This window comes from Rhinatrema bivittatum, chromosome 6 (assembly GCF_901001135.1).
Source record: "Rhinatrema bivittatum chromosome 6, aRhiBiv1.1, whole genome shotgun sequence".
Taxonomy (NCBI): domain Eukaryota; kingdom Metazoa; phylum Chordata; class Amphibia; order Gymnophiona; family Rhinatrematidae; genus Rhinatrema; species Rhinatrema bivittatum.
This window is the reverse complement of record NC_042620.1, coordinates 352,878,109-352,897,982: the sequence shown is the minus strand read 5'-3', so window position 1 is coordinate 352,897,982 and position 19,874 is coordinate 352,878,109. Positions and strand designations below refer to the sequence as shown.

Genomic DNA, 19,874 nt, shown 5'->3' with positions numbered 1-19,874 from the left:
TCTTCAAAAATTGGAAGAAGGATCCATCTGAAGAAAATAGGAAAAAGCATAAGCATTATCAAGTTAAGTGTAAAACATTGATAAGGCAGGCTAAAAGAGAATTTGAAAAGAAGTTGGCTGTAGATGCAAAAACTCAGAATAAAAACTTTAAAAAATATATCCGAAGCAAGAAACCTCTGAGGGAGTTAGTTGGACCATTAGATGACCAAGGGGTTAAAGGGGCTCTTAAGGAAGATAAGGCCATTGCAGAAAGACTAAATTAATTCTTTGCTTCTGTGTTTAATGAGGATTTTGGGGAGAAACCGGTTCCGGAGATGGTTTTCAAGGGTGATGATTCAGATGAACTGAACCAAATCACTACAAAACTGGAAGATGTAGTAGGCAGATTGACAAACTAAAGAGTAGCAAATCACCTGGACCAGATGGTATGCATCCTAGAGTTATGATGGAACTCATAAATGAAATTTCAGATCCATTAGTTAAAATTTGTAACCTATCATTAAAATCATTCATTGTACCTGAAGACTGGAGGGTGGCCAATGTAACCCCAATATTTAAAAAGGGCTCCAGGGATGATCCGGGAAACTATAGACCAGTGAGCCTGACTTCAGTGCCAGGAAAAATAGTGGAAACTATTCTAAAGATCAAAATCACAGAGCATACAGAAAGACATGGTTTAATGGAACACAGTCAGCTTAGATTTACCCAAGGCAAGTCTTGCCTCACAAATCTGCTTGATTTTTTTCAAGGGGTTAATAAACAAGTGGATAAAGGTGAACCAACAGATGTAGTGTATTTGGATTTTTAGAAGGCATTTGACAAATTCATTCATAAGAGGCTTCTAAGAAAACTAAAAAGTCATGGGATAGGAGGCGGTGTCCTTTTGTGGATTACAAACTGGTTAAAAGACAGAAAACAGAGAGTAGGATTAAATGGTCAATTTTCTCAGTAAAAAAGGGTAAACAGTGGAGTGCCTCAGGGATCTGTACTTGGACCGGTGCTTGTCAATATATTTATAAATAATCTGGAAAGGAATATGATGAGTGAAGTAATCAAATTTGCAGAAGATATAAAATTATTCAGTAGTTAAATCATAAGCGGATTGTGATAAATTGCAGGAGGACCTTCCGAGACTGGAAGATTGGGCATCCAAATGGCAGATGAAATTTAATGCGAACAAGTGCAAGTTGATGCATATAGGGAAAAATAATCTATGCTGTAGTTACACAATGTTAGGTTCCATATTAGCAGCTACCACCCAGGAAAAAGATCTAGGTGTCAGTGGATAAGACATTGAAATCGTCTGCTCAGTGTGCTATGGCAGTCAAAAAGCAAATGGAATGTTAGGAGTTATTAGGAAGGGAATGGTGAATAAAACAGAAAATGTCATAATGCCTCTGTATTGCTTCATGGTGAGACTGCACCTTGAATACTGTGTACAATTCTAGTCACTGCATCTCAAAAAAGATATAGTTGCAATGGAGAAGGTACAGAGAAGGGCAACCAAAATGATAAAGGGGATGGAACAGCTCCCCTATGAGGAAAGGCTAAAGAGGTTAGGACTTTTCAGCTTGGAGAAGAGATGGCTGAGGGGGGGATATGATAGAGATGTTTAAAATCATGAGAGGTCTAGAATGGGTATATGTGAATTGGTTATTTACTCTTACAGATAACAGAAGGACTAGGGGGCACTCCATGAATTTAGCATGTAGCACATTTAAAACTAATTGGAGAAAAATATTTTCACTCAACGCACAATTAAGCTCTTGAATTTGTTGCCAGAGGATGTGATTAGTGCATTTAGTGTAGCTAAAAAAAATTTGTATAAGTTATTGGAGGAGAAGTCTATTAACTGCTATTAATCAAATTGACTTAGAGATAGCCACTGCCATCAGTGGCATGGGATCTACTTAGTATTTTGGTACTTGCCAGGTACTTGTAGCCTGGATTGGCCACGGTTGGAAACAGGATGCTGGGCTTGATGGACCCTTGGTTTTGCCCAGTATGGCAATTTCTTAGGGAGCATTTTCCTAGGACAAACAGGATGGTAGTCTTCACACATGGGTGACATCATTGGATGGAGTCTGGCACGGAAAATTTATGTCAAGGTTTCTGGAAATTTGACTAGGCACACTGAGCATGCCCAGAATGCCCTATACCACACATCCACGTGGGGTCCCTCTTCAGTTTCTTTTTTTCTGCGGAGCTTTTGCCTCAGTTAAGTGAGCTCTTGGCTTTTTTCTTGAAAATTTCACCTGATTTTTTTTTTTTCATGTTCTATCAAATCCAGATCCCTCTCGGTTCCTCCCCCTAGGCTCCTTAGGTTTTTCAGCATTGTTGGTAATTCTTGTTCTCCCAGGACAGCACGATATTAGACCTCACATATGGGTGACATCATCAGATGGAGCCCTGTCACGGAACACTTTTGTCAAAGTTTCTAGAACTTTGACTGGCACACTGAGCATGCCCAGCGTGCCACTAACCCTGCAGCCACCAGGGGTCCCCCTTCTGTCTCGTTTGTAGCAAAAGTACGAGCAAAAAATAAAATAATAAAACGTAAGCGAACCCAACTCTGCAGGGTGGCAGGCAGGTTTCATGAGGACTAACATCCTGCTGTCCTGGGAGAACACCTGTTACAGGTAAGCAACTCTGCTTTCCAGTGGGAGCACTGAGAGGAGAGGATCACCTTGCTGGTGGCTGAAAGGAATCAGTAAGTTTTTGCTTGGGACATTTTCTTTTTTAAAAGAATTGGGGCAAAGCTAACTATTTGGGAATATTATTTTGTGTGTTTGTGTGTTTAGTGTGTTTGTGCTTTTAATAGTCAGTAAGGCAGCAAATAAACAGAAGTTAGACTGTCTGTATTTTTTAATAGTCAGTCAGTAAGGCAGCTAATAAGCAGTAGTTAGTGTGTTTATTTTTAATAGTCTGTAAGGCAGCTAGTAAGCAAAAGTTAGAGTGTTTGTATATTAAAAACAAAAAAACAAAAGAAAAAAGTAGCCAGAAGCTAGAAATAAGCTAGGAGCAGTGTATACCTAAGTAAAAAGGTTGAAAAGTTCAGTTCAGTAACTCACGTTGGAAAGGTGTTGAGGTAGTGTGATTTGGTTTGATTAGGTACCAACATTTGTTAATCAAGAGAGCAGTGAGTCACTCTGGCTGACTAACTGAAGTTAGACTGTTTGTATCTCCCAACCCTCCCACCCCTAGCTCATCCTTTACTTTATAGGCAGGTGCCACTTTAAAACAAAACAAAACATCTTATTGAGAGTTTGATCATTCCCCTGTACGCCACTACCAGACATAGAGTGAATTCACTAATACATTTAAAGGACATTAATTAGACACATTCCTGCTCCCATAGCAATCTAAAACTTAAGTAGGAACTGAACAAATTTGAGATGAAGGCAGCAGTCCAGCAGCAAGAGGGGGGTTTCCCAGTCTTTTGCATCAAGTGTCACATGTATGATTTTTTATCCGGCGGTGAGAAATTGTACATGTGCATGTGATGCAAAGAGTTCCTGGCTCTCAGAGAACAAGTCCAATCTCTGGAGGGTAGAGTGGCAGACCTGGAGAAGCTGAGGCAGACAGAGAGGTATATAGATGAGACCTTGCCTCACAAATCTGCTTCACTTTTTTGAAGGAGTTAATAAACATGTGGATAAAGGTGAACCGGTAGATGTAGTGTACTTGGATTTTCAGAAGGCGTTTGACAAAGTTCCTCATGAGAGGCTTCTAGGAAAAGTAAAATGTCATGGGCTAGGTGGCGATGTCCTTTCGTGGATTACAAACTGGCTAAAAGACAGGAAACAGAGAGTAGGATTAAATGGACAATTTTCTCAGTGGAAGAGAGTGGGCAGTGGAGTGCCTCAGGGATCTGTATTGGGACCCTTACTTTTCAATATATTTATAAATGATCTGGAAAGAAATACGACAAGTGAGGTAATCAAATTTGCAGATGATACAAAATTGTTCAGAGTAGTTAAATCACAAGCAGATTGTGATAAATTGCAGGAAGACCTTCTGAGATTGGAAAATTGGGCATTCAAATGTCAGATGAAATTTAATGTGGATAAGTGCAAGGTAATGCATATAGGGAAAAATAACCCATGCTATAGTTACACAATGTTAGGTTCCATATTAGGTGCTACCACCCAAGAAAGAGATCTAGTTGTCATAGTGGATAACACATTGAAATCGTTGGTTCAGTGTGCTGCGGCAGTCAAAAAAGCAAACAGAATGTTGGGAATTATTAGAAAGGGAATGGTGAATAAAACGGAAAATGTCATAATGCCTCTGTATCGCTCCATGGTGAGACCGCAGCTTGAATACTGTGTACAATTCTGGTCGCTGCATCTCAAAAAAGATATAGTTGCGGTAGAGAAGGGCAACCAAAATGATAAAGCTCCCCTATAAGGAAAGACTAAAGAGGTTAGGACTTTTCAGCTTGGATAAGAGACGGCTGAAGGGGGATATGATAGAAGTGTTTAAAATCATGAGAGGTCTAGAACAAGTAGATGTGAATTGGTTATTTACTCTTTCAGATAGGGGTAGGGATGTGAATCAGATAGGGGTAGGGATGTGAATTGTTTTTCTTATGATTGAAAATATCGTACAATATTTTCAAACTCATCAGATATTGGGGGGTCCCCGAAACCGATAGGTAAACCCCACAAAATTTTCATGGGGTTCTCTTATCGTTTGGGGGGGGGGGGCGAGAAGAAAGGGCACCCAAAAACAACCCCCAAACCCACCCTGACCCTTTAAATCTAGTTCTTTAGCATCTCCCACCCTCCCGACCCCCCAAAAACTTTCTTAAAGTACCTGGTGGTCCAGCGAGGGTCCCGGGAGGGATCTCTCTCTCTCGGGCCATCGGCTGCCAGTAAACAAAATGGCGCCGATGGCCCTTTGCCCTTACCATGTGACAGAGGCTATCGGTGCCATTGGCCAGCCCCTGTCACATGGTAGGAGCAATGGACAGTCGGCGCCATCCTTAAAAATGCCGCGGGCCATCCATTGTTCCTACCTTGTGACAGGTCGCTATCAGGTAACCGGTACGCGCTCCTCGAGGGCCCATGTTCCCTGACTCGCTGCCTGCATCTATCTCCTCTTCTACTTGGAAGAATTCGCTAAAGACACCATCAGTGAGTACTATCGTTATCTACTCCTCAGAGCTGCTTCTATGGAACCAGATACTCGCTCCTCGAGGGCCTGCCCCCATTCCAGCATCAGTGCCATCTCTTACTTGGAACCGCTGTGTGAGTACTTTGCCAACAAGTCTCTCTACCTCCAGGGATCTGGTACTCGCTCCTCGAGGGCCAGCTCTCCCTCTCGGGGCTTCTCCATACTTGGGATTTTGTGAATGTTCTCTTGTACTCACTTTCTCAGTTCTCTCCACTACAGCACTGCTACCAGAGAAACCACTGTTCCAGCGCCCTGGGGAATTCTAGCCCAGCCGGGCTACATCTTCTACTCACTACCGCCACCTCTGGTGGCTTCTCATACTGTCTACATAAAGAACTATCTGTGTTTGTGTGTCCAGAGCTGAGCCTGACCTGTGGCCCTTCACAGGACTTCCCCCCGTGGGCGTGGTCAGCTGCCACAGTGTCCAAGGGTCCACCCAAAACCTCACTAACTATAACAGATTGCTAACTCCATGGATCCGGCCCAGCTCAATGCCTTGCAGGCCATTCCCGGCCTGGCCCTGTGCATTGCTGAACAACAGGATGCCTTGGAGAAACTCACTTCTGCGTTTCATCAGCTGCACACACAGAAGAATCAAAGTGCTGCTTCCAATAATGAAGGTCAGTTACCTGAAGTAACTATATAGACTATGGTACCTCTGGCTGCTCCAATTCGTTTCTCTGGAGAGATTCAAAGAACTAGAGGTTTCCTAAACCAGTGCTGCATGTATTTTGCATTACAGCTTTCTCACTTCCCCACAGCCTACGCCAAGACTACTTATATTCTATCTTATCTTGATGGAAGGGCCTTGTCTTGGGCCTCAACGCTGTGGGAACGTAAGGATCCAATTCTGCAGGATATTGACGGCTTTCTGGATTTGTTTAAATCCATTTTCGATGATCCTGCTCGAGTGAGTGTTGCTGGTTCTGCCCTGGTGGAGCTGAAGCAAGGCAATCGACCACTGGCTGATTTTGCAATAGAGTTCAAGACTCTTGCTACCGAATTATGCTGGGATTCTAAATGTCTGAAATCCCTCTTCTTCAGAGGACTGGATACTCACTTGAAAGACGAGCTGGCCGCTTGTGAGACACCTGACTCGCTGGATGAACTATTGTCTTTGGCTACTAGAATTGACCACCGGCTTCGTGATAAGGTGAAAGAACTCAAGCCTAGTAAAGGACCGGTTCAGAAGGAGGTTTGTGCTAAACTTGCACTTCAGATGGTTCCACCAATATCTGTCGCCAGTGGAGAGGAACCGATGCAACTTGGTCGCAGTCACCTGACTTCAAAAGAAAGAAGACTTCAGAAGAGGCATGGCCTGTGTATGTACTGTGGACAAGCTGGTCACGATGTCCCAACATGCCCAATTCATCCGGGAAACGGACGGGCCTAAGTCCTGCAGGAGGACTGTTCTTAGGCCTTACTACTCCCTCTCCTCCGCTCTCTCTCCCAGTCTCCCTGATCTGCAGACCGTCTGAAATTCAAACTCTTGCCCTGGTGGATTCAGGGGCAGGAGGCAACTTTATACTACGACGCCTAGTGGAACATTTGAGGATTCCCCTCGTCACTTTGAAGATTACACTGCTCTTATCATCTATCAATGGAGAGCCTTTGCCGGGTGATGTGACCTGTCGCACCGGAACCCTCCATACTGAGTTAATTTCCTTCTTTGTGTTAGAGAAGGCCATGCACCCTATCTGGGGTTACCCTGGTTGCAATCGCATCAGCCTCAATTCAACTGGGCCACCTTGGAGCTCTCCCGCTGGGGCCCAGGTTGTCATAGCAAGTGCCTTAAGGAGGTTTCTCCTGTCCTCTGCATGCCTACAACTCCAGTGATTCCAGGATTGCAGCCTCAATACGCATCATTCGCTGATGTGTTTTCCAAAGAAGCTGCTGACATCCTTCCTCCACACAGATCTTACGACTGTGCCATAAGGCTGAAACTGAACACTGAACCTCCTAAAGGACGTGTCTATCCACTCTCTGCAATAGAGACTAAGGCTATGTCCAAATACATCGAGGAGAACTTACAGAAAGGATTCATTAGACCATCAAAGTCTCCAGTCTCCTCTTTGTGGGGAAGAAGGACTGTACCTTATGTCCTTGTATCGACTATCGAGGTCTGAACGAGATCACGATCAAAGATCAATATCCCCTGCCTTTAATCTCAGAGCTGTTCAACCGGCTTCAAGCTGCCAAGATATTCTCGAAACTTGACCTGAACGGGGCCTATAACTTAGTTCACATTTGCAGTGGCGACGAATGTTCATTTCGAGTACTTAGTAATGCCCTTCGGTCTGTGCAACGCACCTGCTGTGTTCCAGAACATGATGAATGACATCTTGTGGGACCTGTTGTACAAGAGTGTCTTAATGTACCTAGATGATATCCTGATATTTTCTCAGGACCTGTCTACTCATCTAGAGGACGTCAAACAAGTACTACAAAGACTTCGAGAACATCGGCTCTATGCCAATCTAAGTGTGAATTCCATAAGGATGTTGTGCCTTTTCTTGGCTACATTGTGTCTAAAAATGGCTTCCAGATGAATCCCTAAAAATTAGAGTATTAAAAATTGGTCTCAACCTACCAGCCTGAAGGCCCTGAGATGATTTTTGGGGTTTACTAATTACTATAGAAGCTTCATAAAGAACTACTCTTCTTTAACTGTGCCCTTAACTGCAATGATCCGAAAAGGGGCCAACGCTTCTAAAGGTCTGTGGAGGCTATATCCGCGTTCGAGGATTTAAAGACTGCCTTTTCCACTGAACCATGCCTGCGTCATCCAGACCCCGACAAGCCATTCATCGTGGAGGTCGATGCTTCTGATGTCGGTGTGGGGGCTGTATTGAGCCAGACCGGAGACTCCAAATCCTTATGTACCTGCTCTTTCTTCTCGCAACGTTTCTCTCCGGCAGGGAAGAACTATGGGATCGGAGATAAAGAGCTCCTGGCTATTAAGTTAGCATTCGAGGAATAGCGGCCTTGGCTCTAAGGTGCTCAACATCAAATTACCGTGTTTATGGACCATAAAAATCTAGAGTATCTCCGCCATGCGCAACATCTTAACCATAGACAAGCCAGATGGTCCTTATTTTTTAACCGTTTTGACTTCATGCTGAAATATCGCCCCGGAGACAAGAATACCAGAGCTGATGCCCTGTCATGCTCCTTTCTCTCGGAGGATGTTCCAGAAGAACCTCAGCATATAATCGACCCAAAGAAAGTCATCTTGGCGGCTACTCATACTGTGCCCGCTGGTAAAACCATCGTGCCTAAACATCTCAGGAAGAAAGTGCTCTATTGGGCACACGATTCCAAGCTGGCTCGCCATCCTGGTCAACGCCATACCCTGCTGAAGCTCCAGAAGTATTATTGGTGGCCAACTATCAAGGAAGATACGCTCTCCTACGTAGCATCTTGTGCCAACTGTGCCAAGCACAAACCTACTTCTGGCCAACCGTGGGGATTGCTGCAACCGCTTCCAACTCCGGAACAGTCCTGGATACATATCGCTACTGACTTTATAGTTGATCTTCCCCTCTCTGGAGGTATGAATACTATTTGGGTCACAGTTGACCGCTTCAGCAAGATGGCCCATTTCGTGGTGTTGCCTGGCTAACCTTCAGCCTTGGAGCTTGCGAAGCTCTTCATAACCCACATCTTTCGCCTTCACGGCCTACCGAAGCACATAGTCTTGGATCGAGAATCACAGTTTACGGCAAAATTCTGGAAGGCTTTGTGCAAGCTCTTTGACATCTCTCTAGATTATACATCAGCCTATCATCCTCAATCAAATAGCCAAACAGAATGGATGAATAGGACCCTGAAACAGTTCATTTGGGCCTATGTGAGTTGCCGTCAGAATAACTGGGCCGAACTGTTACCATGGGCTGAATTCGCCACTAATTCTCATCCAGCATCATCCACTGGATCAACACCTTTTGAAGTGGTATATGGACGTTCACCATCACCGCCACTTCCACTGAAACTCTCAGTGACATCCTCAGCAGCTCAATCCACTGCTGATGATATGCATCAATTATGGACTCAGACGAAAGAAATGCTACTCAAAGCGAGTGATCGAGCCAAAAGATTTTATGACGCTCACCATTCCAAAGCGCCTGTCTTTCAACCTGGAGACAAAGTCTGGCTTTCCACTAAGCATCTTAGACTGAAGTTACCCTCCACTCGATTTGCTCCTCGCTACGTTGGACCATTTCCAATCCTCCAACATCTTGGCAACATCACTTACAGTCTGAAGCTACCACCTGGAGTAAACATTCACAACGCTTTTCATGTTTCACTTTTGAAACCACTCATTTTCAGTGAGTTCTCTTCCAAGTCTCAGGAACCATCTCCCATTAGTGCAGAAAATGACCTAGAATACAAGGTCGAAGCCGTTCTTGATGTCCGAAGACAAGGCAAGACTTGGGAATACCTTCTTTCGTGGGAAGGATTTGGCCCCGAAGAAAATTCTTTGGGAGCCTCTGGCTAAATCCTTGACAAAGAGATGCTCCATCAGTTTCATCTCTCGTATCCTTGGAAACCATAACCTGGTACCCACAGAGGAGACTGCCCTTTGAAGGGGGTACTGTTGCGACAGTCGCTGCCCGATGGCTTCACCTCGCCTACCTTTCCTTGTCTGCGACGCCTCCTCCTCGTGATGGATGCCTGGCTGCCGTGGCATCCGGCTGCCATCCTCTCCGGCGTCCCCAGACCAGCTTGGGCGCTGCCTCCCGCCATGCTGTCCAGGTACCTTAGAGCGCGCGCCGCACAGCCCTCATTCTTATTTCCTCATTGGCGCGTTCCTCAGGGGCGTCCCCCTATGATGACGTCACACTGCCCGGATATTTAAGCCTACTGTTTATTACTAGCCGCTGAGTTAGCACGGGGAATCTTACGGATGGGATTCGCTCTCCGTACCCAGCTACTCTGCCTGCCAACTAGTATTGGATCTTTCTGCTAACGGGGTACCCGCTCCTTGGGGGCCTCTTTGTTTCTTTCAGGTCGCTATCAGGTAACCAGTACTCGCTCCTCGAGGGCCCATGTTCCCTGACTCGCTGCCTGCATCTATCTCCTCTTCTACTTGGAAGAATTCGCTACAGACACCATCAGTGAGTACTATCGTCATCTACTCCTCAGAGCTGTTTCCCTGGAACCAGGTACTCGCTCCTCGAGGGCCTGCCCCCATTCCAGCGTCAGTGCCATCTCTTACGTGGAACCGCTGTGTGAGTACTTTGCCAACAAGTCTCTCTACCTCCAGGGATCTGGTACTCGCTCCTCGAGGGCCAGCTCTCCCTATCTCAGGGCTTCTCCATACTTGGGACTTTGTGAATGTTCTATTGTACTCACTTTCTCAGTTCTCTCCACTACAGCACTGCTACTGGAAAAACCGCTGTTCCAGCGCCCTGGGGAATACTAGCCCAGCCGGGCTACATCTTCTACTCGTTACCGCCACCTCTGGTGGCTTCTCAAACTGTCTAAATAAAGAACTATCTGTGTTTGTGTGTCCAGAGCTGATCCTGACCTGTGGCCCGTCACGGGACTTCCCCCCGTGGGTGTGGTCAGCTGGTGTTATCAGTGGAAGCATGGTGCCCAGGGATACCATTCTGAACCGTTCCTTGCAAAGAACGTATTCAAGGCACAGAGATCCAGAATAGGCCGGAGGCCGCCGGTCTTTTTTGGAATTAGGAAATATCTGGAGTAGAACCCCTTTCCTTGCTGATTCGGTGGAACCGGTTCCACGGCTCTGACTGACAGAGGGTTGAGAGCTCTGACTCGAGTTTTCCTGTGTGGTCGTCCCAGCTCCAGGATGGATTGGGTGGGAAGTCCGGGGGTATTTTTCAAATATTTAGATGGTAACATGGACTACGATGGACAATACCCACTGGTCCGTGGTAATTGGATGCCAATTTGTTGCAAAATGGCAAAGGCAGCCCCCCCACTGGAATATGGTTGCTGCTCTCTGGAAAAGAGAAAATCCAGCTGCAGGGCCAGCTTGTGGAGCTGGCTGTGGTCTAGATGTTCTCGCTTGGCACACATGTGCCCTCTGAGGTTCCTGAGCCGGTCGTGCACAGGATGCAGGAGGGTAATATCTGCGTGGCTTGTAGAATTGTTTCTTGGGTTCCCTATGCGTGACCCTGCGGGTTACGGAGGGAACATCTGAGGAGAGAGTTGACAACTGGCACAGGGTCTTATGATGGTCCTTTAATTGGGTCACTGCGTCCTGGATCTTATCCCTGAACATGTTGTCTCCAGTACAGGGTAGATCTGCCAGTTTGTCCTGCACTTCTGGGCATAGATCTGAGGCCCAGCGTCTACCACTTATGCCCGCTCCTGAGACTCTGGATGCTGTTTCAAAAGAATTGTAGGCAGCTCTGACTTCATGTTCGCCTGCTTCCATTCCTTTTTGTAGGATGGAGGACAAAGTCTCCTGTTGTTGTTGAGGCAATGTCTCCGTAATTTCCTGGACTTGTTTCCAGAGATATCTGGTATATTGGGTCATGTATAATTGATATGCTGCAATTCGCGATATCAACATGGACCCTTGGAAAACTCTTCGTCCCAACACATCCAACGCCTTCTGTTCCTTCCCGGGAGGAGCAGATAACGTGGACGCAATCATTTAGCCTTTTTCTGAGCTGATTCCACAACTACCGAGTGTTGGGGCAGCTGACTTTTTGAAAACCTGGGGTTTGTTGTACCAGGTAGGTAGCATCTGTCTTTCTATTGACTGGAGGTACCGTACCTGGATGTTCCCACAGGCGGTGCATAAGGTCTAAGAGAACTTCATGCTCCGGAATTGCCATTATTTCTTTTGGAGCATTATTTCTTTTGTAAGACCTCCAGCATCTTATGGCGAGAGTCTTCCTCTGTAACCAGTGAAAATGGTATAGTCTCAGACATCTCTTTGACAAAACTGGCAAAGTAGAGGACTTCTGGAGGAGATCTTCGCCTTTCTTCCGGTGGTGAAGGCTCTGAGAGCAAGTCCTCAGACGTTCGTGAAGAATCATCTGAGGATGCATCGTTCCAATGATTATAGGGACTTTCCCCTTCTCCCGATGGAACTCCTGAAGGAGGAAGTATGCCAAAGCCAAGAGGGCGGGAAGGCATCGATGGATGCGGCAGTGGCATCGACTGAATCGGTGCTGGCATCGAGGGCACCGGGGCAGATGAAGTGCGCTTGGGTACTGGTAGCCCCGATAGCCCTGGCATGGGCTCCGGGATTGACGGTTCCCGTGGAGAGACGTGGCCGGGAATCGATCCTTTCTCCTTCGAGGAACCTGATACTGGAATCAGGACCTGTGGAGGCCTCGATGGATGACTTGATGCCAGCGTGTCCGGTGGCAGAGGAGTCGATAAGGCACCGATGAGCGTATCAAGGCGCTCGAGGAGTGGTGCAAACATCGAGGGAACCAGTTCCGGGGCCAGTATGGGGGCCAGCGCCGGCGGCAATTGGAAACCTCATAAAACTTTCAGAACTGCCTCTTGGACCATGCGATCCAATTCCTCCCGGGAAGCTGGCCTGGGTGGCACAGCAATCGGGGTAGGAGGCAGGTTAGGCATCACCGGAGCTTCCACAGAGACCCAGCATCGGTATCTGTGGGGGCCTAGGGGTCCCGTGTCCAGAGGAGGATGGGGGCTCCTCTCCCTGGGCCCTCTTTGCAGGCGGCTTGATGGAAGTCGATGCCGCTGCAGGATTGGTGCTTGCACTGGTCGGGACGCCCGTCGGTGCCAGTGTCGATGTTTCTCTTGGTGCTCGGTCCGGTCTTTCCCCAGCACCGAGGACGATGATGCCGATGTCCTCAATGGAGTCGGTGACAGACGATCAACCTGACCATGATGCTCCTGGCGAATTGTCTCCGAGGTCGAGGGACCCTCCACGGTCAGTGGTGCTTGAACTGGCGTCGATAGAGCAGTGCGTTTTCAAGGAAATAACTGCTCCATTTTGTCCAGGCGAGCGCGATGGCCTTTGGGGGTCATTTGTGCGCAACTAGGGTATCGGCGAATGTCGTGCGAGAGGCCTAAGCACAAAACACAGGCTTCATGTAGGTCCATTATGGACATGGTCCTCGGACACTCGGGGCATTTTCTAAAACCAGTTGCTATGACAAAAATTTGATGGGTGCGCAATCGGTGACCGTCGGGCACCGAAGCAGTAAGCCACCGGGAACCGACCACAAGTACTGGAAAAAGCACTTACCGAGCTTTGGAGGGAATGGAGCATGATGGGGGACCTCGCTGAGGGATTTTTAGGAAGATAAACTTCAAATAGTTCCATGAGGAAAATTGTGAGAAATTTCTCACAGAGCTCCTAAACCGCAAGGCAACTGCTGTGCAGAAAAAAAAGAGACTGAAGGGGGACCCCTGGTGGCTACAGGGTTAGTGGCATGCTGGGCATGCTCAGTGTGCCAGTCAAAGTTCTAGAAACTTTGACAAAAGTGTTCCGTGACAGGGCTCCATCTGATGATGTCACCCATATGTGAGGACTACCATCCTGCTTGTCCTGGGAGAAGTTTCATTCACTATTGTTCCCCCATGGCGGCGGTGCCTCAGTGCTCACTGGCTTCAACTGCTTGCCATCACCGCTCACGAATTACTTCTTTTCATTTGTCATGGCCTTATCCGGTTTTAATCAATGCTCCCAGTGCTCAATACCATGTCCATCACAGACCCCCATGAGATATGTGTCCTTTGCCTGGGGGCTGCATGTGCGCGCAGTTGACCCCAAGGGATGTCGCACTTGACTCAATAAGATGGAGAAACTTTTCAGGTCAAGAAAGTCCGAGCCATTAACGGCATCTTTACCGATGGACCTTGGAGCCGCACTGATGGTCACCACACCATTGACATCGGCGGGGCCTTCGGTTCTATCACCGCTGGCAGATAGGGACATCGGAGACATGCCCATGTTGGTTTCTTTAAGGTTGAGAACGTCGGGTTCATTGTCATTGACCTCAGCACCTAGGAAAGACCAGGCCAAGCACCGAGGGAAGCCGAGAAAACATCAGCACCGGTCACCTTCAATGTATGGTGCCGAGATCGGGGAGACGCCAGCTCATGCCAAGATCCCCCCCAAAGCGACCCTGCAGCGAAAAGTGCAAATCCTCGACAGTCTCCATCAGTCCTGGTGCCAGTCACTGGTCTATCTCAGGGATCCAAAGGAAGATCTGGCCACCCCTCCTGCCTCCCAGTCAGTGGTGGCATCGGCAACTTTCTAGGAGGAGCTGGAGTGGCGATTCAAGCTGGCAGTGGAACAAGCATTGCAGGGCATTGGGCCTGTGGCACCAATGGTACAGATGCCAGCACTATCCATTCTGGACCTATTGTTGGAGCGGCTCATTGTGCTCATCGGTGCTCTACCGACCCAGCTGGCATTGATTCCCGGGATGCCATCAATGCCTGGCAGGGCACCGATGCTTCCCCCAACCAATACGGTGGTCATTGCCAGTTCTTCCATGGAGAAAGCTCCACTGAGACTGGCAGGGACACTGAGGCCTGTAGCCCCCCCTGTCCAACTTTGCCGGGGCCAGCACTGGTGCTACCGGTGCCTATGCCTCTGGTAAAGGCCGAGCACCTAGGGCCCCTTCCCCTGTAGGCTACAGTGAGGATGAGGCTCCGTATGACCCCTGGGGAATGATACTGCAGATTCCTCCTCTGAAGACTCGGAGGATCTTCCCTCAGAGCCATTTCCTCCAGAGGAACGAAGAAAGTCTCCATCAGAGGACTTAACCTCTGCAGGTTTTGTGTGGACAATGGCCAAGATCATCCCTTTTCAGTTGTTGATGGACGAGGATTCCAGGCATAAAATGCTAGAAATCTGGAGAACCAAGATGGCTGCCATACCGTGAGCACGGAAACACCCCAGAGCTCCACGGTAATCTTGAAATCCTTACCTTTGTTGAATTGCCTATTCTATTTTCCTGATGCCACACACTAAAAGAAAAGCAAGGATTCGGGACAACCTTACCTCTACTCCCAATGTTTCTCTACGACAAACATGGACCTAGGAGGTTTTCCGGACCATGCAACAGACACCGGAGAGTGGGGCCGCTAGTATCAACGGCGGAGAGCAGTCATCGGATGCTATGGCCGAAGAAGCGTCATTCAGTCCCAGAGCACCAACAGTTCCATCCCTGCCATACAGGCCTCTGGATGAAGAGGGGACAGAACAACAAATACTAACGCCGAGGATACAAGCTGCTTTAAGATCTGCTGACACCCACAGAAGAGACGGAATAATACCGTTGTTTTTGGAGAGCCCGTTGATTTCGGGTTCCAGGGGGAATAAAGATGAAGCGCGGCGTTTGGACTTAGACAAGGATGGCCTCTTGGAGAGGGGATGTAAGGAGACTAAGATACAAGTAGTTGTGAATACCTCATTGGAAATGCCAGATAAAATAACCCTCGAAGAAATTTGGAAAGCACTTACAAAAATGAATAAAGCCATAAATGATCTAACTAATGTGGTAAACAAAATATGGAAGAGACACATAGGCTGGAAAATAAGATTCAACTGATGGAAACCTCTTTGAACAAGGTGGAAACAGAAATTAAGAGTATGAAAGAGTTACAATGTAATTTGATAAAATCTGAGACTTTGGTAACAAAGTCGATGGATTTCTTCGAGAATGAGTTAAGGAGAAATAATTTAAGATTTTTTAATTTTCCTAAAACAAAATGGATGGCACCAAAGGATCTTCTTAAAAGTTATTTCATCAATATTTTAGGCTTTCCAGAAATAAGTATTCCAGTGATCTCTAAAATATTTTATTTGCCTGGAAAAGAAGAAAAGAAACAGCAAGAACAGGACTATATTTCCTCAGATAATCTCACAGATATATTGGAAAAATCCTATGAGCGTAAAATAGAAACCAGCGCAACATTGCTAGTGACTTTTATACAATCTTTAGATAGACATAATCTATTAAGATTATCCTTTCGAAATCAAACCCAGCTCTTTTATGGCTACCAAATAAGACTATTTCCAGATATTACTAAGAAAATGCAGGAAAAAAGAAAATATTTTCTATTAATGAAGAGTGAAGTGATCTCACAGGGTGCTAAATTTTATCTAAGGTTTCCTTGAGGTGCATTTTGGTATATCAAAATGGTAGATATATTTTTTCCGAGCCAGAACAACTACGTGCATACTTAGACTCGCACTTCTAAATAATCTAAAAGGTGTTGGTTAAATGAGAATGGTTGCATGACACGGTGTTTCAGATAAATGTTTAAAAGGACTTATATTTCCTTTGTATCCGCTTTGATATTTGGTTCTCCCACTACTCTTATAATATGTAATAGGTATATTTCTTAAAATTATGAGTAAGAAGGGAGATATATTTCTACTTTTTCTGTAAACATTGTTTTCAATGTATTTTGAATTGAAACTTCAATAAAAATAAAATAATTAAAAAAAAATGCTAGAAATCCTCCAGTTTGTGGAGGATCCTAAGGAGATTGTGGCGGTCCCAGTGCATGAGATTCTTAAGGAGTTGCTGCTGTGGATTTGGGAACATCCCCTCACAGTACCTCTCGTAAACAGGAAGGCAGATGGGGTTTACCTCATCCAGAAGACTATCGGATTCAATAAACATCAGCTGCCTCACCAATCGGTGATAGTCGAATCTGTCCTGAAGAGGGCCATGCACTCTCGGACCCACTCCTCGGTGCCCCCGAGGAAGGATCATAGGGCGATGGATACTCTTTGGGAGGAAAGAGTTCCAGGGAGCCATGCTTGTTGCCTGCATTGCCTCCTACCAGCTCCACATGAGCCAGTACTCATGGGACCTCTGGAAGCAGGTACAGGGGGTGGCCAAGTAGCGGTCTAAACAGCAACAGGACACCCGCATGTCACTGGTGCACAAGGGTCTGGTGTGCGGAAAACACGAGGTTCGTTCAACCTATGATATTTTTGAGACGGCAACAAGAGTCTCTGCAGCGGGAACTGATGCCTGCAGAATGGCATGGTAGCAGGCCTTGGATCTACGACTGGAAGTACAGGAAAGACTTGCTGACTTCCGTGTATGGGAGAGAATCTCTTTGGAGATAAGGTGAGGGATGCAGTAGCCCCATCCTTGACCTGAGGGCCTTAAACAAGTTTCTAAAAAAGAGAAAAGTTCAAGATGGTTTCCCTAGGCCCTTGATTCCCTTCTTACAAAAAGGGGACTGACTGTGCTCCCTCGATTTGAAGGATGCGTACACTCACATCGAGATCTTCCCAAGTCTCAAGATGTATCTCAGATTTGTAGTGGGAAAACAGCACTTCCAGTACAGAGTGTTGCTGTTCGGGCTAGCATCGGCCACACAACATGTGTCTTCACAAAATGCCTGGCCGAGGTGGGGGCGCACTTCTGCAGACTGGGGGTGCATGTTTTCCCTTATCTGGATGATTGGCTGGTCAAGAGCACTTCTCAGGCAGGAGCCACTTGGTCCATGCCTTGCCCATTCAGATGTTGGAGTCACAGGGTTCGTCATCAACTACTTGAAGTCCCATCTCAGCCTGTCACCTGAATTGAACTTCATAAGAGCCTTGCTAGACATGGCTCAGGCAAAAACCTTCCTGCCATGTTCCAGGGTGGTCACTTTGATGTCCATGGTGGCAGTGATTCAGCAGAGCCAGCAAGTCTGAGCTCGGCACACGTTGAGGCTGTTGGGCACATTTGCACATGCGCAGAGCCCAATGGATCCTGAGGTCGCAGTGGTACCAAGCCATGCAGAGCCTCCAGGATCACATCCGAATCACCCCATCTCTCCGGGACTCTTTGTCCTGGTGGCGGGCACTCTCAAATTTGGAAGGGGAAATATCCTTCCACAGTCCCCCTATCCAAATTGTCCTAACCACGGATGTGTCCACCCTGTGGTGGGGAGCTTATGAAGAGGGACTCCGCACCCAGGGCCTTGGATCCACTCAGGAAACATGGGGTTAAATCAATTTCCTGGAACTTCGGGCAATCAGGTACGCTCTGTGGGCTTTCAGAGATTGGCTGTCCAACAAAATTGTCCTGATCCAAACAGACAACCTAGTAGCTATATATATATACAATCATCCTCCTGATGACCCCCTAAGCTGTGTATAATGCATTCCCTGTATCACCCTTTACAATGTGCTTCTGCTGACTTTTTCTCTCATTTACCTTCTCCCCTATGACCTCCTGAGTTGATTACAATGCTTTCCATGTACTACCGTCACTATGTGCTCTTGTTAATTTTCCCTCATTTGCTCCCAATTGAAGAACCGTCGTTCCCTGTAGATAGTTACCCAGTTACTGTTTGTTGATGTTTATCTCTTGTATGCAAAGTTTACTGTTCTATGTAATGGCAGTGCCAAAAGTTCTGTATAATGACACTGTCAAAAAGTTTTAGTTATCTGTAAACCGATACGATGTGCAAACGGCTATCGGTATATAAAAACCTATAAATAAATAAAAATAAAATAAATATGGTATGTCATCAAGCAGGGAGGCACTGGATCATACCTCCTGTCAGGAAGCAATCCAGATCTGGTTCTGGGCCCGGTCCCACAGGGCGGTACTCAGGTCCATGTATCTGGCTGGAACGGAGAACATGATAGTGGACAGACTAAGTCATGCCTTCAGACCCCACGAATGGTCCCTAGACCAGGGGGTAGTGAATCGGATCTTCTGTCTCTGGAGGAGTCCAGATATGGATCTATTCGTGTCCCCCGGCAACAAAAAGGTGACTCAGTTATGCTCCCTGTACAGGACAGACAGTGAAACAGCCTTGGACGCCTTTGCCTACCATTGGGGCAAGGGTCTTCTCTACGCATATCCTCCCATTCCCTTAGTGGAATCCTCATAGCCCCTCATTGGCTGAGATGGGTCTGGGTTTTTTTGCTAGTCTGAGTTAGATTTATTTATGGTGATTGGAGGGTTTAAGTAGCCCATAATGAGTTTTCGGCATTTGGGAGGGTTTTTTGGTTGAAAATATTAGAAATCTGTATTTAGTTTGTAACTCCAAGCCCTTTGTAAGAGAAGGCGGCTTAGGAAAAGGCTGGATTATTATGAGTTTAGGATGGGTGTTGTTGATTGAGTATATGTTTATAATATACTCTGATGAATCATTAAGTTCATATTAGTAAGTCAATCAGCATGAAAAGATACATCCCAGCATAAATTAAACACATCAATATAGTACTTAGTATTCATAAATTCTATTTGCATACAACCTAGGCAGTGCATGCAAATACAATTAACGATTTTCATGGAGGATACCCTGAAAACCGGACTGCTAAGCAGCTCTCAATGACTGGAGCAGGAGACCCCTGTCGCAGACTATTTACAAAAAAAAAATCAGGACAATGATTCCAGAGATCCAGGATCTTTCAGGGACGCTGTTTGCTCTTCTTAAGTCTCCCACTACATTTCACCTCTGTTTAGCAGGGCTAAAATTGCTGGGTGAAAGGTACTTACTGTAGTGTTGCAGGTGTTTACTAGGTCTACTGTATGTCAGCTAATAAGGCAGCTTCCTCCTGTCAGCTGTACTTCATTCCCGTGCCATGTTTGCTCTTTCACGCTGGAGCAATCCTGTTTGATCTGGCTCTGGAGTGCCAGTGCAGTAAGGCACACGTGCTTGTATATGTTAATACTGCACCACCGAAATTCACGTGTCCTGGCGTTTACTATCAACAACCGGTGGGGCAGTCTGCATAATCCTGCTACCCTAGTGCC

At 46.5% G+C, this 19,874-nt stretch overlaps 1 protein-coding gene across 5 annotated transcripts in view; it reads right to left on the bottom strand.

Annotated features, from left to right (window-relative positions):
- ATP1B4 (ATPase Na+/K+ transporting family member beta 4) overlaps positions 1–19,874 on the bottom strand; it is a 92,987-nt gene that overhangs the window by 68,329 nt on the left and 4,784 nt on the right. Inside the window, exon 1 of one of the 5 annotated variants that reach the window (XM_029607844.1) lies at positions 19,617–19,747. The exons of the other annotated variants lie outside the window; for them this stretch is intronic. The gene's annotated coding sequence lies outside the window, so the exon portion shown is untranslated. Of the gene's footprint in view, positions 1–19,616; positions 19,748–19,874 lie in introns of those variants that run through there. 5 annotated transcript variants of the gene reach the window in all.